Source organism: Vipera ursinii (assembly GCF_947247035.1).
Source record: "Vipera ursinii genome assembly, chromosome: 4".
NCBI lineage: Eukaryota > Metazoa > Chordata > Lepidosauria > Squamata > Viperidae > Vipera > Vipera ursinii.
In genome coordinates, this window is record NC_139514.1 from 117,130,569 (window position 1) to 117,153,863 (window position 23,295).

The 23,295-nt window shown below is 44.1% G+C and overlaps 1 long non-coding RNA gene across 1 annotated transcript; it reads left to right on the forward strand.

The window, feature by feature from the left end:
* The first annotated feature begins 6 nt into the window (after positions 1-6).
* Positions 7-8,511, forward strand: LOC310640197. The gene is made up of 3 exons (XR_014492492.1): positions 7-244; positions 1,954-2,188; positions 6,053-8,511. It is a non-coding gene; the product is annotated as an uncharacterized lncRNA (long non-coding RNA).
* Positions 8,512-23,295: the final 14,784 nt, after the last annotated feature.

The following is a 23,295-nucleotide window of genomic DNA, read 5'->3' on the forward strand; positions in this document are numbered from 1 at the left end:
TAATTCCACATTACGCAAAGATGTAATGTATTGATTTTAAAAAAACAACTTTACAGCAGAAATGGGAAAAATGCTTCCTTCCACACTTTTCCGAAAATTCGATTCCCAGGCTTCCTTGCCTTTGGATCTGCTGGGCCTAGAGAACCACGCATTACTGATACCTGGGCTACAAGTTTGGGATAAGGATAAAATCCACAATTTTATTGCCGCACCAGTAATAACCGTAAATCCACTCGGAGGACAGGTAAGCAAATCTATGTGGCTTAATGGGCATACGGCAAAAGGAACGTTCCTAGCTTTGCAATTTGGCCTCTTGATTGCTAGGGTGATTTAATGGCAAAAAGGGACGCGGTGGCTCAGTGGGTTAGGAGGCTCAGCTTGTCGATCAGAAGGTCGGCAGTTTGGCGGGTCGAATCCCGAGTGCCGCGTAACAGAGTGAGCGCCTTTTACTCGTCCCAGCTTCTGCCAACCTAGCAGTTCGAAAGCACGTAAAAATGCAAGTAGAAAAATAGGGACCGCTCTGGTGGGAAGGTAACAGCGTTCCGTGCGCCTTTGGCGTCTAGTCATGCCGGCCACATGACCACGGAGACGTCCTCGGACAAGCGCTGGCTCTTTGGCTTTGAAACGGAGATGGGCACCGGCCCCTAGAGTCGGAAACGACTAGCACGCATGTGTGGGGGAACCTTTATCTTTACCTTTAATAATGGCAAAAAAGAAGAAGAATTCTAAGTGGATCAACAACGACAACAACGGCACAATGGCAAGAATTTCACTTTGGAAAAAAACGCATTCCCACCCTTTGCAAAGCTTCAACTAAAAGCAAAAACAAGTGACCACTACAGCCTCCTTCCTATTTTTTCTTTCCTGAGTCCACCCACTGCTGGAATAAACCAGTTTTTGCAAAAGTTTTGAAAAAGTTCAGAGCCATAACACACACACACCCTCCCCTGTAAAAAAAAAACCCTAAACAGGTCCTGAAAAACATGGCCAAGCATATGGGGGGGGGGAGTTTACATTATCTTACCTGTATTGCAGGTTTGTCATTGGAAGAGAGATTAGAACAATTTATGCAATCATCTGTTTCTTGATAAGCTTTACGTTTTCTGTGAAGCAACATCCTTCCTTGTGAAACCTAACTCTAGTAGGCAGTAGTAGAATAGAATAGAATAGAATAGAATAGAATAGAATAGAATAGAATAGAATAGAATAGAATAGAATAGAATAGAATAGAATAGAATAGAATAGAATAGAATAGAATAGAATAGAATTACGGAATAGAATTACGGAATAGAATTACGGAATAGAATTACAGAGTAGAGTAGAGTAGATTAGAGTACAGTAGAGTAGAATAGAATTACAGAATAGAATAGAATAGAATAGAATAGAATAGAATAGAATAGAATAGAATAGAATAGAATAGAATAGAATAGAATAGAATAAACTTTATTGTCACTTTAAATGTACACTAATTGGGATACATTAAAACGAAATTTCATTGCATACAGCTCTCAAAGGGTCACCACCTCCAATATACACTACCTAAGTATGTCAGGACAGGAAAGCCTGGAGGAACATTGTCCATAGGGTCGCGATGGGTCGGACACGACTTCGCAACTAACAACAACAAGTATGTCAAATAAAAAACTGCATATACCCACATATATTCTATGACACAGGAAAAACAACACAGCCTACTTTGGATGATGTACAGATGTGCATGGCGAGTTTACCCCACGGACGGCATAGGGAACAAAGCTGCCACCGAATCTGCTAGCTCTACCTCCTCCTGGGGGAAGTAACAGACCTGAAATGTGTGTGTGTGTGTGTGTGTGTGCGCGCGCACGTGTGTGTGCGTATTTGGGGGTGGGTGGGGGGGTGTCTCTAATTTTAATTCTAAGATACTATGTGCACCCTTTTTCATTCTGACCATCTTTTCCCTTAAAAAAAAAATAGAAAAGCCGAGAGGAAACAAAGCCACGGTCAGGCTTTTCGGAGGGATGTCAGCGCTCCCAGCTTGCTTGTTTTCCTGCAACTGGAAAGGGTCGTAAGGGTGAAAAACGGTCGTTAAGTCCTGTTTTCAGGGCCACAGTAACTTTGAACGGTCCCTAAACCAACTCCTTTGTAAGCCGAGGACCTAGCTGTGTTGGGTCCATGCCTTCTAACAGCACATCCTCATCATGCATTAAAGGTAAGCCAACGTTTGCCCGTTACATTCCATCCAAGGTTTATTTTTGTTTGTTGATAACCATATTTGTACATTTTCCTTCTGGTGGTTTGGATAACCTCCCCGCAAACATTTCAATGGGGATGGAATGGAATGTGCTAGAGTTTTACTCGGAAGGTGCTAGTTTTTTACTCGGAAGGTGCTAGAGTTTTACTCGGAAGGTGCTAGAGTTTTACTCGGAAGGTGCTAGAGTTTTACTCGGAAGGTGCTAGTTTTTTACTCGGAAGGTGCTAGAGTTTTACTCGGAATGTGCTAGTTTTTTACTCGGAATGTGCTAGTTTTTTACTCGGAATGTGCTAGAGTTTTACTCGGAAGGTGCTAGAGTTTTACTCGGAAGGTGCTAGTTTTTTACTCGGAAGGTGCTAGAGTTTTACTCGGAAGGTGCTAGAGTTTTACTCGGAAGGTGCTAGTTTTTTACTCGGAATGTTTAGTTTAGTTTAGTTAGTTTAGTTTTATTGAATTTTTATACCGCCCTTCTCCCGAAGGACTCAGGGCGGTGAACAGGGCATATAAATAGAAATACAAAAGTTAAAAAAGAATTAAATTATTGCCCAATTAAAACAATCAAAATATAAAAGCATTCAAAACCCTAACATTCCCCCATCAGGCCAGGCCAGCTTGTTCGAATAGATGGGTCTTCAACCCGCGCCGGAAGGATCGGAGGTCCGATGCCATCCGGAGCTCCACCGGCAGTTGGTTCCATAAAGCCGGGGCGCCCACAGAGAAGGCCCTCCCCCTGGGGGCCACCAGCCGGCATTCCCTGACCGGAGGCACCCTGAGGAGGCCCTCTCTGTGGGAACGCACAGAGCGGAGGGGAGTTGACGCCGGCAGCAGGTGGTCCCCGAGGTATTCCGGACCCATGCCATGTAGGGACTTAAAGACCATCACCAAGACCTTGAACCTCACCTGGAAGACAACTGGTAGCCAATGCAGCTCGCGGAGCAAAGGTGTAACATGGGAGTACCGGGAAACTCCCAAGACAACTCTCGCGGGCGCATTCTGTACCAGTTGGAGCCTCCGAGTGGTCTTCAAGGAAAGCCCCATGTAAAGAGCATTGCAGTAGTCCAGACGAGAGGTCACGAGCGCATGAGTGACCGTACACAGAGCATCCCGGTCCAGATAGGGCCGCAACTGGCACACCAGGCGAACCTGAGCGAAAGCCCCCCTAGTCACGGCTACTATGTGATCTTCTAGAGTAAGCCGTGAATCTAGGAGGACTCCCAAGTTGCGAGCCCTATCCACGGGGGGGTAAAAACTCACCCCCCATAGAGAGCGATGGAACATTTTGAATGTCCCGGGATGCCGGAATGTACAGCCACTCAGTCTTGTCAGGGTTGAGCTGAAGTCTGTTCCTCCCCATCCAGACCCGAACCGCCTCCAGGCAACGGGACATCACAGCGAGGGCATCACTGGGGTGGTTTGGGGTCAAAAAGAAAAGTTGGGTATCATCCGCATATTGATGATACCCAACTCCGAAACCACGAATGATCTCACCCAGCGGTTTCATATAGATGTTGAACAGGAGAGGCGAGAGGACCGACCCCCGAGGAATGTGCTAGAGTTTTACTCGGAAGGTGCTAGAGTTTTACTCGGAAGGTGCTAGTTTTTTACTCGGAATGTGCTAGAGCTTTACTCGGAAGGTGCTAGAGTTTTACTCGGAAGGTGCTAGTTTTTTACTCAGAATGTGCTAGAGTTTTACTCGGAAGGTGCTAGAGTTTTATTTGGAAGGTGCTAGTTTTTTACTCAGAATGTGCTAGAGTTTTACTCGGAAGGTGCTAGAGTTTTACTCAGAAGGTGCTAGAGTTTTACTCGGAAGGTGCTAGTTTTTTACTCGGAAGGTGCTAGAGTTTTACTCGGAAGGTGCTAGAGTTTTACTCGGAAGGTGCTAGAGTTTTACTTGGAATGTGCTAGAGTTTTACTCGGAAGGTGCTAGAGTTTTACTCGGAAGGTGCTAGAGTTTTACTCGGAATGTGCTAGTTTTTTACTCGGAATGTGCTAGTTTTTTACTCGGAATGTGCTAGTTTTTTACTCGGAATGTGCTAGAACTTTACTCGGAAGGTGCTAGAGTTTTACTCGGAAGGTGCTAGTTTTTTACTCGGAATGTGCTAGAGTTTTACTCGGAAGGTGCTAGAGTTTTATTTGGAAGGTGCTAGTTTTTTACTCAGAATGTGCTAGAGTTTTACTCGGAAGGTGCTAGAGTTTTACTCAGAAGGTACTAGAGTTTTACTCGGAAGGTGCTAGTTTTTTACTCGGAAGGTGCTAGAGTTTTACTCGGAAGGTGCTAGAGTTTTACTCGGAAGGTGCTAGAGTTTTACTTGGAAGGTGCTAGAGTTTTACTCGGAATGTGCTAGAGTTTTACTCGGAATGTGCTAGAGTTTTACTCGGAATGTGCTAGAGTTTTACTCAGAAGGTGCTAGAGTTTTACTCAGAAGGTGCTAGAGTTTTACTCAGAAGGTGCTAGAGTTTTACTCAGAAGGTGCTAGAGTTTGGGCTGGACACACCAGAAGGAGAATTTGGTCAGGGTAGGGCAGCGAAAAATGGTCACTCTCAAACGTCCACGGAGATTCTCAGTCATGCCATCGGAATGCAGGTACTCCTCAACTTCAAACAGTTTCATTTAGTGACCCTTCAGAGTTACACCATCATCGGGGGAAAAAGTGACTTGTGATGGTTTTTTACACTTAACAACCATTGCAGTATCCCCACGGTCAGGTGATCCAAATTCAGACCCTTGGCAGCGGACTCGTATTTACGACAGTTGCAGTGTCTTGGGGTCACGTGACACCCTTTTTGTGACTTTCCAACAAACAAGAGTTAATGCGGAAACCAGATTGATCACACCGCCCTGTTACTAACTCATCAACTGCAGTGATTCACTGACCAGAAGAAAATGGGGCAAAAAAATGGGGCAAAATGGGGCAAAACTCGCTTAACAAATGTCTCACTTAGCAACAGAAATGTTGCGTTCCATTGTGGTCGTAAGTCAAGGACTACGTGTATTGACCAGCCGAGAAGTATAACTGTGTGATTGCCAGACCAATACAATTTAACCTACAATGCGTGCATGATTTTGCAATAGAAAAGGCGTCAGTTTCCGAATGATAACAGATCAGAATATTAGAACCTTCCCCCACTTTACATCAGGGAGGGCTGTGTGGAGAGAGTTTCCTCCTTTAAATTTCTGGGAGTCTACCTCTGTGAAGATCTGACCTGGAAAGTCAACACAACCCAGGTGGCTAGAAAGGCCCAACAGAGGCTTCACTTTCTTAGGGTCTTGCGGAAGAACAGGGTAGAACAACAGCTAATGACCCTCTTTTACCGGTCTACTATAGAGAGCGTCCTCTCGCACTGTATGGTGGTTTGGTATGCTGGCCTGACAGCCGCGGATAGTAAAGTATTACAGAGGGTAGTGAGCACAGCACAAGACATTGTGGGCTGTCCCCTGACACCACTGGATGACCTCGCCAGGCCCCGCTGCCTTGGAAGAGTGAGGAAGATTCTCAGGGATGGCTCACACCCTGGACGGTATCTCTTTACTCTCCTACCATCCGGTAGGAGATATAGGAATATAGCCAGCCGTACCAACAGGCTGAAAAATAGCTTTTATCTGTGGGCTGTTAGGCTTTTAAATGGGACATAATCTCTGTGAACATATGCAGAATTGACTTGGGAGGCCGGTGTGTGGTGTAGTTGGTTCACATGGTGTGGTGGGATGGAGGGTTTGTTGTCACTGTGTGTTGGGGGGAGGGAGCACAGGGGGAGGCTCAGCTAATCTCAATGTACACATGTTGTACTTTGACAATAAAGATTTATTATTATTATTTTTAGAGGACTGGAGGCTAAAATCTACGAAGAACAGTTTTCTGGAATTGGGAATGTCCAGTTTAATGAAGAGAAGGACGAGGGGGGACATGATAGCAGTCTTCCAGTATCTCAGGGGCAGCCCCAGAGAAGAGGCAGTCAAGCTATTCTCCAAAGCGCCTGAAGACAAGAGGAGAAGCAACGGATGGAAACTAGTCAAGGAGAGAAGCAATCTAGAACTGAGGAGAAACTTCCTGACAGTTAGAACAACTAACCAGTGGAACAACCTGCCTCCAGAAGTGGTGAATCCTCCAACCCTGGAAGTTTTTAAGAAGAGACTAGGCAGCCATTTGTCTGAAATGGTATAGGGTTTCCTGCCTGAGCAGGGGGTTGGACTAGAAGACCTCCAAGGTCCCTTCCAACTTGATGATGATGATGAATGTCTAGAGCTTGGCCTTCCAGCCCAGAGAAATGACGGTTGGACTCTTGTTCTAGATTCCAAGAAATATAGATTGCCATCTCTGCCAATCAAGACAGGCCAAGTCTGGAGACAGACTCACGAGTAATACTGGACCTCTATTTAATTGATGCAGGCTTTAGTAACAGAATCTTGACAGTTTGACGGTGGGTTTTTTTTTTTCCCCTTATACGGGTAGTCCTCAACTTATAACAGTTCGCTTAGTGACTTTTCGAATTACAACAGCACTTAAAAAAGGGACTTATGACCTTTTTTTTTTTTACACTCACGACGGCTGCAGCATCCCCAGGGTCACATGATCAAAATTCAGATGCTCGGCAACTGACTCGTATTTATGACGGTCGCAGTGTCCCTGGGCTCACGCAATTCCCCTGACCAGCGAAGACAAAAGGGAAGCCGGATTGACTTAACAACCGCCTTACTAACTTAACGACTGCACGATCCGTTTAACAACCGTGACAAGAAAAGTCCTAAAGTGGGGCAAAACTCACTTAACCACAGACATTTTAGGCCCAATTCTGGTCGTTAAGTCGGGGACCACCTGTGCTCAAGAGAATTATGGTGGAGGCAGTTGAAGTTCTCTTTCTGATGTTTGCTTCCTGTCCTGCGCTTATATTATGGTTTGTTTCTCTCAGGTCACTTCTGTGGTTTTCTACAACTAGTCCTGAAGCTGAATGGGTAGCCCTAGACCAGACCCCCCCCCCCCATCTCTAACCTTAATTTATTCCAGGGTTCTCCAAACGTGGCAACTTTCAAGGCTTGTGGGCTTCAATTTCCCAGAATTCCTCAGCCAGGAGGAATTTTCTGGGAGTTGGTGTCCAGAAGTCTTAAAAGTTGCCGAGTTTGGAGAATCCTGGTTTATTCCATGGAACTGCTTAAAATGGGATAGAGGGGAAGCAAAATAACAATAACAATAATAATAATATCCCTTTGATCTGTTTGAAGATAAGACAGACAGACATCAACCTCCTCGTCACCAACGCTACAACAATTACTACACGGTGTATGCGCAAAAATTTTTGTTTTTCCGGGTCAAGGTTTATGGAAGGATGGCAAAACGTGATGAGACCCACGCATTCCCTTGGAGAAAGCAGATCTGGGGGGCCTGTTTCATAACATAAATGTTTGGAGATAATAAATGAACGGCTAGACTTTCCTGAAGGTAACAGCCAAAGTTACAGCAAGCTAAAAAAAAAAAAAATCTCCTGTTGACCTTCCAGAATGTCTGATTCACAGATAAATCACAGAATAAAATTCTATTAGAATTCGGCACAAGGGGTTCCATTCAAGCCTCCTCAGATGACAGCCTGTTATTATGAAATTCAACACCCTACACCAGCGGTAGAAGGATCAGCAGTCTACCGACAACAGTAATTGCCTAACAACAGTAGCAGGACAATTAATGCACAGGGGATTGGCAAAGGTTTAGAACTGAATAGAGCTGGAAGGGGGACCTTGGAGATCCTCAAGTCCAGCCCCCCCCCACTTAAGCAGGAGAACCTATACCATCTCAGACAAGTGAATGTCCAGTCTCTTCTTAAAAACCTTCAGTGATGGAGCGCCCACAATTTCTGGAGGCAGGTTGTTCCACTGGTTAATTGTCCTCACTGTCAGGAAGTTTCTCCTTAATTCCAGGTTGCTTCTCTCTTTGTTCGGTTTCCAACCGTTGTTTCTCGTCCTTCCCTCTGGTGCTTTGGAGAATAATTTGACACACACACCCCTCTTCTTTTGTGGCAGCCCCTCAAATCCTGGAATGCTACTATCATGTCTCCCCTATTTCTTCTTTTCTTTAGATTAGCCAAAACCAAGTCCTGCAGCCGTCCTTCGTATGTTTTAGTCTCCAGGCCTTGGATTGTCTTAGTTGCTCTTCTCTGCACTTTTTCCAAGATCTCAACATCTTTTTTGTGTTATTTTTTTTTAAAACAAATTTTTAATCCCATTTATATCCCGCCCTTCTCCGAGGGCGGCTTACAATCTAAGAAGCACAAATCAATGTGCTTTGCAATAGCCTTCACTCTATGTATATCCCACCAGGCTCAAGGTTGACTCAGCCTTCCATCCTTCCGAGGTAGGTAAAATGAGGACCCAGATTGTTGGGGGCAATAAGCTGACTTTGTAATAATGCCGCTTGGGGTGTGTGTGAAAGCCCTAATAAGCAGGCATATACATAGAATGAAGGCTACTGCTAAGCTTGTAAGCCGCCCTGAGTCTTCGGAGAAGGGCGGGATATAAATGGAATTAAAATAAAATAAATAAAAAAATAAATATGCCTGCTTATTAGGGCTTTTGGCCCCCCCAAGCGCCATTTTTACAAAGTCAGCTTATTGCCCCCAACAATCTGGGTCCTCCGAAGCCCTTAAGTCAGGGAACGCCTGCTTTGCAACATTCTCAAGTGAAAGGAACGTGGTTTTACAGAACGACGGGCAGCCCTGAGCCCAAATTCTCTGTTAAGTGAGACCTTTGTTCAGCGAGCTGTCCTCGACTTGCCGACTGCTTTTGCCACCGTCATTAAGCAGATCGCGGAAATTAAGCGAAGCGCGCAGTCAGTAAGTGAATCCTGACTTTGCAAAAAGGCGATCGGATTAGATAACCTTCATTGTCCTTTTTTTCCCCTGTGGGCCCAACGGCACCCATTAAAAATGAAATTTAGTTGCCCGCTCCCAAAGTGTACACATACACATGTTTAAACGTACGTATAGACCAGGGGTAGGCAACCTCGGCTCTTTTATGACTCATGGACTTCAACTCCCAGAATTCCTGAGCCAGCTTGGCTGGCTCAGGAATTCTGGGAGTTGAAGTCCATGAGTCATAAAAGAGCCGAGGTTGCCTACCCCTGGTATAGACCCTACACCCTTACATATAAGTAACATAGAAATATTAATCTCGCGACCGTCATAAAAGATGAGTCATTTTGCCGAGCGTCTGAATTTTGGCCACGGGACCCATGGGGGTGGCTGCAACGGTCGTTCAGTGTGAGAAACGGTCGCAAGTTGCTTTTTCCAGTGCTGTCGTAACTTTGAAACGGTCACTAAGTGAGCTGTTGTTGAGGACTACCTTTACACCGACAGCTTCTGCACCGGAGACAAAAGCCTTGTGTGTCTAGTAGTCACACCTGGGCCAATAAAATATTCTATTTCTATTTCAGTTTTTAGAGCAGGAATCAGCCGGCCTCTGGCTTGTAAGAAAGACTTGAGTGTTGTTGTGGGGTTTTTTCCGCTGTTGTTCCCCTAAATAAGAGTTGCCTGACCTGTTTTGCAGCTTTGCTCAACCTTTATGTTCATCTGGAATGGGGGTGGGGGGGGGGAGTAATTTGACTCTTGACTTTATTCCTGGCTTAAAAGTGCCATTCAGGAAAAGCAAGAGTTTTTGCCATCCCCGTAATCCAGAAAGGGAAAACACACAAACATCAACAAAATCGTGGCACGGGGAAGTGGTGTTGTTGTTTTTCCTAACTTGTGCATCAGAACAAAAAGCGACATTTTGGCAGGAAATTTACGCCGTTATTAAAAAAAAAAAAAAGGAAAGGGGGAAAAAAAGCAAACCCTGCCAAATTTTGCAGCAAGTTGGGTAAGCGTTTTCAGATGTCGTTCTTTTATAAACAAGGATATTAATATAGCCCCCCCTCCTTTTTTCTTTTTTCTTTTTTTATGATGTTTTGATCGGCAGAAAGGCTTATTTATCACTGGACCAGATGTCATAAAAATGGTGGCGCAGTGGGCTAATGCCTCCTTAAGTAACACCAGCTGCCTGCAATTAGTGCAGGTTCGAGTCCCACCAGGCTCAAGGTTGACTCAGCCTTCCATCCTTCCGAGGTAGGTAAAATGAGGACCCAGATTGTTGGGGGCAATTAAGCTGACTTTGTAATAATGCCGCTTGGGGGTTTGTGTGCGAAAGCCCTAATAAACAGGCATATACATAGAATGAAGGCTACTGCTAAGCTTGTAAGCCGCCCTGAGTCTTCGGAGAAGGGCGGGATATAAATGGAATTAAAATAAAAAATAAAAAATATACATAGAATGAAGGCTACTGCTAAGCTTGTAAGCCGCCCTGAGTCTTCGGAGAAGGGCGGGATATAAATGGAATTAAAATAAAATAAAAAAAATAAGTGGAATTTTCAGGATAGCCCGCCTTGCTAGTTCAGACTACTGAAAATCTTTTAATAGCACAGTTCAATTGAAAAATTACTGCCCTTATCCTAAGTCTCTCTCTCTCTCTCTCTCTCTCTCTCCAGAGACAACGTCTAGTAGTGTACAGATAGTCCTCGTCTTACGACAATTGTTCCCAAAATTTCTGTTGCCAAGGCAGCGGCTGTTAAGTGAGTTTTTCCCCCAATTTACGACTTTTCCCGCCACTGCCGTTAAGTGAATCACTGCAGCTGTTAAGCTAGTAACCTGGTTGTTAAGTGAAACTGGCTCGCTCCACTGACTTTGCTTCTCGGAAAGTCAGAAAAGGGGATAAAGTCCCGTGACGCACGATGCACGATTTTCAGGGGTCTTCAAACTCGGCCCTTTTATGACTCATGGACTTCAACTCCCAGAATTCCTCAGCCAGCATGCCTGGCTGAGAAATTCTGGGAGTTGAAGTCCATGAGTCATAAAAGGGCCGAGTTTGAAGACCCATGATTTATGTCCACGAAAAACAGCTAATAATACGTGGCGCTCGGGAGAGGAAATAAATGAGGAAAGACGGAGTAAAAAGCGACACCTGGGACAATTCAAACTCGCCGTTGGAAAAAATTAAAATCAAAAGATCGAAACGAAAAGAGAGGAGAGGAAGGGCCAAAAAACAAAAACAAAAAAAGGGATGAAGGAAAAATGGAAACGATGAAATAAGCAGATTGTCTGAAAGACACGCTACACGAAAGAGATTCTGAGCTACGTCCCAAAGATGCATTTTTTTCAAAACACAACCCGGAGTTCGTTGTTTTTTCCTGGAAGAGGTTTCACTTCTCATCCCAGATGCTTCTTCAGTTCTGACTTCAGCTTCTTCAGTTGATGCTTGCAATGTCCCGGAATCGTGCGATTCCCCTTTTGGCACCTTTCCGACAAGCAACGACAATGAGGAAGCCAGATTCACTTAGCAAGCGTGTTACTCACTTAATGACTACAACGAGGCAAGGAAGGTCGTAAAATGGAGCAACATTCACTTCACCACTAGTCTCCCTTTGCAAGAGAAATTTTGGGCTCCAAAATTTTCGGACCGCAAGTAGAGGACTAATTCATATTTCCCCCAAACGTAAGGCTCCCTGTACAGTTTAACATACTACCCAAATATAAAACTGTACTTCATCACAATGTGTGAAACCAGCTACCGGTGTCCACGTTTGAAGACCAAATGCTTCTGTTAGCAGACATTTAAGCGTGGCTATTTTCCTGTCTGTTCTACCATCTTGTGCATATCTCAAAATCGATCCGAAAAATTCAGCAAAGGGCCAAAAAAACCCAATGGCACTCTGCTACCTTTTGCAAGAAGAATTTTGTTCAGGATTGGATTCCCTGGATTAGATTTACTCGTTTTGTATGAACGGGTTCTAAAACACCAGCGCGCCTGACGGCACTTTAATTACACACCGCCTTTGATCAGCACCCCATGTGTGAATCAATATCCCCGCCAATCGATATCCATCACAGAATTTATCCTTTAAAGTGCAAATTCCATTTTTTGGGGGGGGATGGTTTTTGTATTGATGATTAAGCAATTACAGCCTAGGTTGAACGTGCAGATATTTACAGGCCGTCCTTGACTTAGGACCACAATGGACCCCAACATTTATGCCGCTAAGTGAGGCAGTCATTAGGTGAATTTTGCCCCATTTTGTGACCTTTCTTGCCACAAGTTCTTAAATGAATCATAAATTAGTAACGTGGTTGTTAAATGAATTCGGCTTCCCCACTGACTTTGCTTGACGGAAGACCGCAAATGGGGAGCGTGCGACCCCGGGGACACTGCGACCATCATAAGTATGAGTCAGTTGCCAAGCAGCCAAATTTTGACCCTGGGGGTACTGCAGCGGACGTAAGTGTGAAAAACGGCCGTGTCATTTTTCCAGTTCTGTTGCCACTTTGAACGGTCGCTAAACGAACCACTGTAAATCGAGGACCGTCCATATTCGAATAGCTTGGCTCCATCCATCTTTAAAAACAGCGTCTTCTGAACTTTAACCAGGCAAATTGCAAAGATGTGTGAAGCGTGCTAAGATGGCAGCAGAGACATTGTGAGCGTCACGTTCTGACGTTCACTTTGCGGCCGCCATTTTTATCAGCCATAAAATATTACTGGCTGCCTAGACTTTGCAGCAAGAATGAAAAGTTTTTGTTTTTCTCAATATCTCCTTCTCAATTATAGGCCGTTCTCGACTTACAACAGCTTATTTAAGGGCAGTTCAAAGTTGCAACGGCATTGGAACAAAAAAAGTGACTTAAGACAGTTTTTCACACGACCAGTGTGAAAGCATCCTCGGGGTCACATGATCAAAATTCGGACGCTTGGCAACTGACTCGTATTTATGACAGTTGCGGTGTCCCGGGATCGTGTGATTCCCCTTTTGCGACCTTCCGACAATCAATGGGGAAGCCAGATTCACTTAACAACCGTGTTACTAACTTAACAGCTTCAGTGATTCACTTAACAACGGTGGCAAGAAAAGTCGTAAAATGGGGCAAAATGTACTTAACCACTGTCTTGCTTAACCCAGAGATTTTGGGCTGAATTGTGGTTGTTAGGTGAAGGATTACCTGCACAATCATGGCAGGGGACCCCAGGCAATCAAGATAACCTCATTAAGGAATCTTTAAAACTTTTGGTTATTAAATCTGGGACCTGTAGGGTAGAAGGAAACAACCAGGAACCACCGAATAACATGTTCCAACAGAGCAGAAAGAAGATTATTATTACTTTCATAATTTTCCCCAGGTCATGCAGGCATTAGTCACTACTCAGTCCCTAGGATCGCCTCTTGGATGCCCATAAATGTATTTTAATGCTATGTTTATAACCTTAAAAGCTGTCGTGAATCTCTTATTATTACTCGAATTTATGTAGCCCATATCGGCCGACACAATTCTGGAGGGCATACAGCCATCAAATAACAACAAATTCTACATTTGCTATTTATACTGTTAACTGTACTGGCAAATATTTCACAAGTTTTTTTTAAAGTTGCAATAACAATAGGAAAGGCTCGTAACTGAGGGGTTAAAAGGTTCACTAAAGTTTATTTATTGCCCTACTTATAACTGGCTCCAATCCCAAAGGACACCGGGCAGCATATATCTGAAATAATTCGAGATTTCCCAGCTCCAAGTGCAAAAAAAAAAAAAAAAAGGAATACAGTAGAGGCACCGTAAATCATACAATTTAAATCAAATTCCAACAGAAACCTTCTGTGGCATAAGAAATATGACCTCCTGCTCAAGAGATTCTGTATTTATTAGCCTTATACTTTAGCTGATGTCTCAAAGCCAACGTTTCTTATCCAATTCAGGTTTTTAAGGCATCTTTATGTTCTATTCCGCTAACAAACAAACAAAAAAAATCATTTCATAGAAACAAAACCCCGACCAGGAAAACTCCAAATATTTATTATCACATATCTAAATAGAAAGGGACGCGGTGGCTCAGTGGGTTAGGACGCTGAGCTTGTCGATCAGAAGGTCGGCAGTTTGGCGGGTCAAATCCCGAGTGCCACGTAACAGAGTGAGCGCCTGTTACTCGTCCCAGCTTCTGCCAACCTAGCAGTTCGAAAGCACCTAAAAATGCAAGTAGAAAAATAGGGACCGCTATGGTGGGAAGGTAACAGCGTTCCGTGCGCCTTTGGCGTCTAGTCATGCCGGCCACATGACCACGGAGACGTCCTCGGACAAGCGCTGGCTCTTCGGCTTTGAAACGGAGATGAGCACCGGCCCCTAGAGTCAGAAATGACTAGCACGCATGTGCGGGGGAACCTTTACCTTTACCTTTTATCTAAATAGATTCACTAGCAAAAACCACCTAAAGACCTTTGTAACCATGTCAGCAAACATATAGACCAGTGGTGGTGAACCTATGGCACGAGTACCAGAGGGGGGGCACTCACTGTGGGCACGCGCACCTTGCTCTTTGGGTAACTTTTTGCGGGAAAAAGCCATTTCTCAAGCCCCTTCCTGGCAAAAATGGAGCCAAAGTGCGTCTCGCTCTTATCGAGAGCAATCCTGTGGGGGGGAAAAGGATGCCAAAGGACAGCACAGTTAGTTCTGAAAATGAAATCCTTAAAAGTGTGGAATTCTCTGCCAAATAACTTTAAGTCAAACCAAGCACTTGGGATTGCTCTTCTTACTTTGTTTGGATCACCTTAATGCTTGTGAGCAGCTGTTTGCAGCTTTTGAATTACCGTATATCAAATCTGACACCGGAGACAGACTAACAGATGACCTGAGTGCTTGCACGTGTTGCTCTCAAACTGACAAAATATGAGCCAAGGTTAGACAAATGATCAGAATGCATACAACAGCAAAAAAAATAATCACATTAATTGTTCAAAAGCATGCCAAATGGAAACTTTTACCTTTCAATAAAAAGTTCTTTATATCACTGCAAAGTATGTTATTGTGTTTTTCTTGCAGGACAAAAGATGTTAATGTAGGAGTTGTTGTTTTTTTTTCTAAACTAAAACGTCAGCATTCAGGTTAAATTGCCGTGGTTGGCACTTTGCAATAAATAAGTGGGTTTTGGGTTGCAGATTGGACACTCGGTCTCTAAAACATTCACCATCACTGATATAGACCAGGCTTTTCAACCAGTGGTACGGGTACCACCTGTGGTACATTAGCACCTAGCAGGTGGTACGCAACCATCCTAGAAAAGTGGTAGCGGGGGAGGGGAATGAGTTGAACCGGTGGCAGCACCGCACAAGCCTGAGCGAGAGACGGCTGGAGCCGCAGGGCTGTCAGGGCTCAGTAGAAGTGCCAGGATCAGTGCCAGGATCCAGCTGGAGCTCGGCACTGATCCTGGCACTTCTAAGCCCAGAAGAAGCGCCGATCAGCTGGAATGTTGCAGCATCTCCAGGGTCTTGTGATTTACATTCAGATGCTTGGCAACTGATTCATATTTATGACGGTCACAGTGTCCCAGGGTCGTGTGAAGTGACCAAAACCTGCTGCTACCACCCAGCAGAAGGGGGGGAATAAAAACCAAACACCCCCACCCCACCCCTGCTGCCAATCCTCAACAGAAATGCTCACAACAATGGAAACCTCGGACAGGAGGAAGAGCGCCGCTGGGCGGGCAGGCAGGTGTCTTGCTCGGCTGTGGCTTGGGGGGCACTTTTTTCAGTGCCATCGTAACTTCAAACAGTCACTAAGCGAATTTTTGTAAGTCGAGGAGTACCTGTACTTCATCACTTTTTTCCTTTTTTTTTTTTTGGTCCTCAAGTTTTTGACACCTTGCTAGGCGACTGGTGGTACTCGGATGTTGCCATATCCTAAAAGTGGTAAAATGGGTGAAAAGGTTGAAAAGCCCTGATATAGACAATACGTACTTTTGAAGTCAGAGCTCTTCACCTGCAGTAGATTACAGCAGATCTCGGCTTATAACCCACAACTGACCCCCAAATTTCAGAGATTACAGCAGTCCTCGGTTTAACGACCACAACTGAGCCGCAAATATGTTGTCGTTGGGACATTGCTTCAGTGACTTTTGCTCCATTTTACGACTTTTCTTTTCTCAGTTGTTAAGTGAATCACTGCAGCTGGTAAGTTAGTAACCTGGTTGTTAAGTGAATCCTGCTTCCCCCCCTTGACTTTGCTTGTCGGAAGGTCGCAAAAAAGGGATCACGTAATCCCGGGACGCTGCGACCGTCATAAATGCGAGTCTGTTGTCAAGGATCCGAATGTAAATCACGTGGCCCTGGGGATGGTGCAATGGTCATCAGTGTGAAAAAATGGTTGTAACTCCTTTTTCCCCCCAGTGATGTTGTAACTTGGAACGCTCACTAAACGACCTGTTCTAAGTCGAGAGCTGACCTGTAGTAGGTAACTCAAGCACACAGTAGGAATAAATAGGCAATTTTCAAATGGAAAAAGGTGTTTAAAGTGAGGTCTCAGTGTTAAAATTAGTCATTATTATTATTATTATTATTATTATTATTATTATTATTATTATTATTATTATTATTTAATTGGACTAAGGGTGGACCTGTGACACGGCTACCTTTGCTGAACTACCCAAAATAATACTTGCGGTCAAAATCCCCTCAAATGGGTGACAAAATAGCAAATGTAATGCAAACAAAACATCATGTAACATTTAAGGCCAGCAAAAATAAATGCCTGAAAGAAAATGCCCGTGGTTTTGTGTTGTTGTTTTTTTTTAACAAACCAGGCCATATTTTCAAAGGACACCTGACATCAAGGTACTCTGGAAATAAAATAATAAAAGCAGAATATGGGAAGCAAAGATCCAGGGTCCTAGCGCAGGGGTCTTCAAACCTGGCCCTTTTATGACTTGTGGACTTCAAGTCCCAGAATTCCCCAGTCAGCATGGATGGACTTCACCAAAAATTCCTGTCAGGATGGATGGACTACAACTCCCAGAATTCCCCAGTCAGCATAAATGGACTTCACCAAAAATTCCTGTCAGCATGGACTACAACTCCCAGAATTCCCCAGTCAGCATGGATGGACTTCACCAAAAATTCCTGTCAGCATGGATAGACTTCAAGTCCCAGAATTCCCCAGTCAGCATGGATGGACTTCACCAAAAATTCCTGTCAGCGTGGATGGACTTCAAGTCCCAGAATTCCCCAGTCAGCATGGATGGACTTCACCAAAAATTCCTGTCAGCGTGGATGGACTACAACTCCCAGAATTCCCCAGTCAGCATAGATGGACTTCACCAAAAATTCCTGTCAGCATGGATGGACTACAACTCCCTTGAATTCCCCAGTCAGCATGGATGGACTTCACCAAAAATTCCTGTCCGCATGGATAGACTTCAAGTCCCAGAATTCCCCAGTCAGCATGGATGGACTTCACCAAAAATTCCTGTCAGCATGGATGGACTTCAAGTCCCAGAATTCCCGTCAGCATGGATGGACTTCAACTCCCAGAATTCCCCAGCCAACCAGAAACAATACCCTAGGCCAGGGGTCTTCAAACCTGGCCCTTTTACGACTTGTGGACTTCAACTCCCAGAATTCCCCAGTCAGCATGGATGGACTTCACCAAAAATTCCTGTCAGCATGAATGGACCAACTCCCAGAATTTCCCAGCCAACCACACGTGCCTGGCTTGGGAATTCTGGGAGTTGAAGTCCACAAGTCATAAAAGGGCCAAGTCTGAAGACCCCTGCCCTGGCGGGAACAGCCCACAATCAACCTAAGGACTTTCCTACTCACCTGAGCCCAAGGCCTGAAAGAAGAGCCAAGTCTTCGGGACTCACGGCAAGGACAGTGGGATAATACAGGTCATCCTGACTTACATCGCCCCACTTAGTGACCGTTTAAAGTTACACTGGAAAAAAAAGTGAGTCAGGACTGTTTTTCACACCATTGCAGCATCCCTAGGGTTCTGGGATCAAAATGCAGAGGTTTGGCAACTGACTCACATTTACGACAGTTGCAGTGTCCTGGGGTCAAGTGATTCTCCTTTTGCGACCGTCGTGCAAGCCAAGTCAACGGGAAAGCCACTTAACAACCGGGTGACTAGCTTAACAACTGGAGCGATGCACGTAGCCACAGTGGCACGGAAGGTCGTAAAACGGGGCAAAACTCAATGAGCACTCTTTCTCACTTAGCAACGGAAACGCTCGTACGTTGAGGACTAACCACCCAAAGCTTAGGAGTTGCTATTCATTGGGCAGGAAAGACATCTTGCAGTCAGTCTGGGTAGCTCAATGGAATTGTGAAATCAATGTGCGACGGCTGTAAAAATGCACGTCCCATGAGTGAACTCATTGGGAAATAGCACAGGTGATACAGCGATAATAATAATAAAACTGCACTTGGAATATTCGAGACAGATTTGCCATCACGTCTAATCAAAGGACCGGCAAAATTGCAAGAGGAAAAAAAATAGGAAGCAGCCAAAACGATTAAGAATAACAATGCAGGGACATTAAACCATTCCTAATGACTTGACTTTACAGCACGTTATTATCTCTGCTATCCCAGCAAGCATACCTTAAATAGTAGTGAATATTCCAGAAGCTTAAAATCTTCCTAAATGCATCTGGTTAGGAGAGAGGCCTGACACAGGAAACTTTTCTTACAAATATATGGGGGGGGGGGAATATCTGATGTTAATTTAACAAATTTATATGACTACCAAAATAGCGTATGTGACAGTCAATTAATGGTATACCTGCTCCGTAATCTAATAAACAATAATCTAACAAATAATCTAATAAACAATAATCTAATAAACAATAATCTAACAAACAATACAGCTAAACTATTGCAACGACAGAATTGTTTAGTTTCATTGCAAGGGAAAACTTCTAAGATTTCACAATCCCAGCATCTTAAATACCGGATTGTTTAATGTAGAGAGGCCTGCAAAAATTTTAAGTATTTAAATTATGCACGCATTCTGGGCTATTCAAATCAGCTTTCAGCATTTCACAGACCGCTTCATGAATTCACAATAAATATCAGAAACGTAGCCCGTCTGAATTTACTTACGAAATGGAAAAGCTAAGTTAAATCTAAATCCATATGGTTCAATCCTTGTATTTATCCATTTGATGGCAGTCACTAAATATACAATTATGTATTGAAGATTACGATAGAACTCTTATTTGCATATAAACCTCTGGGTAGAGAACGGGATCAGATCTGAAAGAAAATAAGGCTCTGGAGAAAAAGAGATCTTTTCCCCCATGGTATAAACTTTCCTACTACCATAATAAGTTACACATATCCTAGGTTCTCCTGCTTGAGTAAGGGGCTGGACTAGATGATCTCCAAGGTGCCTTCCAGCTCTACTCTACTCTACTCTACTCGGAATTCTATTCTATTCGTTCTGAATTCTATTATTCTATTCTATTCTGAATTCTACTCTATTCTATTCATTCTGAATTCTATTATTCTATTCTATTCTGAATTCTATTTTATTCTATTCATTCTGAATTCTATTATTCTATTCTATTCTACAATCTGTCTATTCTATTCTATTCTGAATTCTATTCTATTCTATATTCTATTCTATTTTCTAGTTCTCATTTTATGCAGTGGAAATGAAATTGACAGTTACTACGGTGTTACGTCTAGTTTTGATTTACAGATACTGATAAATATTTATTTGTCACGTTTTGTGAGACAATATACTTCCCTGTATCACAGCTTAATTTTTACTGTTTTGAAAACATAATTAGAGTATATTTATTTTTAAGGCTGACCTTGGGATGAGGTTATTTAAAAAAAAGCTATGCCTCTTGGCAACTATGCTGAAACAAAACACAACTGAGCTGTGTTCGTTAGCAGAATGGATATTGCTTGCTGTACAGCTTGCCATACAAACCTATATGGCATTATGACATTATATAGTGTAATTTGGGGGGTTACACATAGGGAGACAGAATAGAGAATGACAAAGTTGGAAAGGACCTTGGAGGTCATCTAGTCCAACCCCCTGCTCAGGCAGGAGACCCTATACCATTTCAGACAAATGGCAGACCAGTCTCTTCTTAAAGACCTCCAGTGTTGGAGCATTCACAGCTTCTGGAGGCAGGTTGTTCCACTGATGAATTATGCTAACTGTCAAAAAAATTCTCCTTAGCTCTAGGTTGCTTCTCTCCTTGATTAGTTTCCATCCGTGGCTTCTTGTCCTGCCTTTGGGCGCTTTGGAGAATAGCTTGACTCCCTCTTTTTTGGGGCAGCCCCTGAGATACTGGAAGGCTGCTGTCCTGTCCCCCCTCATCCTTCTCTTCATTAAACTAGACATACCCAATTTCAGCAACCGTTCCTGATATGTTTTAGCCTCCAGTCCCCTGATCATCTTTGTTGCTCTTCTCTGCACTCTTTCCAGAGTCTCAACTTCTTTTTTACATCGTGGTGACCGAAGCTGTGGTTCTTGCCAAGTCGTTATAAAGAGATATTAACACTTCACTGTGACTGAAAATCTGTAACATTTAACCTCATTCATATTATTCCCCCCCAAATTCTCTTAAGTCCCACTGATTTTTAGAATGTTTTTTTTCATAGTCAGTCTTTTCTCAGCATTGATCAAATTATCAGAAACCAGATCTCTGCGTTCCTTTAGGTTCACTGTTTAATTTCAAATGCCCATTCACAGTTTCAATGACAATGTGAGGAATAAAATGCTTATTTTACATACAGTCCTTAGCTTACCACCACCATTGAGCCTAAATTTCTGTTGCTAAACAAGACATTTGTTAAGTCAGCTTTGCCCCATTTTACGACCTGTTTTTGTCACCGTTGTTAAATGAATCACTGGAGTTGTTAAGTTAGTAACATGGGTTGTTAAGTGAATCTGGCTTCCCCATTGACTTTGCGGGTCAGAAATTCGCAAAAGGGGATCACGGGACCCTGCAACAGTCACAAGTACATGCCAGCTGCCAACTGTCTGTATTTTGAGCGCATGACCACGGGGCAACCACAACGGTTGTAAATGTGAAAAATAGTCATAAGTCATTTTTTCCCCAGTGCTATTGTAACTTCAAACGGTCACTAAACAATCTGTTGTAAGTTGAGGACTACCCATCTTTTGTTGTCGTTAAAAGCTATCTTTTCCACATAACACTAAACTACAGTTTAAGGGATGAGCTGGCAAAAGCCTTGGAATTGAGCAGTTCTTCCAGAACAACTTCTACTACGAAGAAAAATTCAAAAACAAATGATCCTGTTTTGACTATTCTACAGCTTACTACTATAGCTGTACAGTACATGAATAAACGGAGGAACCGAACCTTTTTTTAATCTGAAATAACACATCTTCAAATCGTGGCTTGCAAGCTGTCCTGCTTCGGATACTTAAGGAAACCCAACATTTAGCAACTAGATGAAGTCTCTGATGGCCAGAGGGCTAAGCCCAAGTCCTTAAAGGGAAGAGACAGACAGACATCTGCCCTGTCATGTGAAAAACCACACTTTTTCTGACGGGAGGGTGTTTGTTGTTGTTTTTTTTCTCCCCCTGGGCTAAATTCTGACTTTTGTACTGAGTGGCTGGCTGGTAGGTTTGTCTTTGGCAAAGCAGGAAGCATCGGAACAACACAGGATAAAACCAAATACATCAGATTTACATAAGAAGGAATAGCACGGAAGTTTTGTTTTCACTTCGGGGTCCCGTGCAGAAGACACGGTTTTAATCTGTCTGTCACTGAAGGCGTATCCCCAAATTTCATCAGCAAAAGAGATTGTAAGGAAGAGGCACCCAAACCCCTGCAGCCTCTAAATGCAACCCACCCCCCTCCATGTAATTTTTAAACCGCACCACCCTTTTCCTTCCAGTGAGTCAGTTCCCAGCAGCCTGAATCAGACACTCGCAAAGCTATGCGGCTCGACTGGTTTCAGATTAGTACAGCCTGACGTGTAAAACAGGCCACGATGGCTTGTTCCATAAACAGTGGTTAAAGCAAACAGGGCAAGCAACCCAACAGCAACCAAGCCTCTAGCTGAGGGCAGCTCCTGGGCTTCCCTGCCCGTCTGCCCAGTGCGGATATATTGCGATTCCTCAGTTATATAATATTAATAAACAATAATCTAGGTGGTTGCAAAATCACAAAGCCACTCAAGAAAGCCGAAAGGAGTGGTGGGAGGGAGAATCCTCTTATTCCCAGGAGGAAGAAAACTTTTAGGCAGCTTTAAAGAGAGGGAGGGAGGGAGGGAGGAAAGGAAAGATTGGGATGGAAGAAAGAGAAGGAAAGGAAAGGAAAGGAAAGGAAAGGAAAGGAAAGGAAAGGAAAGGAAAGGAAAGGATAAAGATGGCAGGAAGGAAGGATCGAGATGGAAGAAAGAGAAGGAAAGAGAAGGAAGGAAGGAAGGAAGGAAGGAAGGATCAAGATGAAAGAAAGAGAAGGAAAGGGAAGGAAGGAAGGATTGAGATGGAAGAAAGAGAAGGAAAGAGAAGGAAGGAAGGAAGGAAGGAAGGAAGGAAGGAAGGAAGGAAGGAAGGAAGGAAGGAAGGAAGGAGATGAAAGAAAGAGAAGGAAGGAAGGAAGGATCAAGATGAAAGATAAAGAAAGGGAAGGAAGAAAGGAAGGATTGAGATGGAAGAAAGAAGGAAAGAGAAGGAAGGATCGAGATGGAAGAAAGAGAAGGGAAGAGAAGGAAGGAAGAATCAAGACGGAAGGAAGGAAGGAAGGAAGGAAGGAAGGAAGGAAAAAGAAGGAACAAGTAGGAAAAGGAAGAAAGGATCAAGACAGAAGGAAGGAAAGAGAAGGAAAAGAGAGGGAGAGAGGGAGGAGATGGAAGGAAGGAAAGAAGCAAAGGAAAGAGAGAAAGGAAGGAAAGAGAGGGAGGGAGGGAGGGAGGGAGGGAATCAACCCTTCTGATGTATTTATGGGACGGATTTGGCGAGTTTTCTCCAAGTTCCCCCACTGGGGGGGTCAAGGCTCCCCCCTCCAGACCCGGCCCCCAGCCAGGAAAGGAGGGGGGGCATCTGGGGGTCTCTCAGGGGTTAAAAAAGCTGCTCTGGAGCCTCCCTGACCCCCCCAAGGGCGCCAAAGGGGGGGTTTCATCCATCCCACCCCCCCCAAGCCCCCCTCCCGCGGCTCTCCCCCCTCCGCGCTTCAAGAGGGAGGGAACGCGCCCCGCCGAGCCGCCCCAGCCTACCTCGCAGGGGTGTTGTGTCGACGGCGG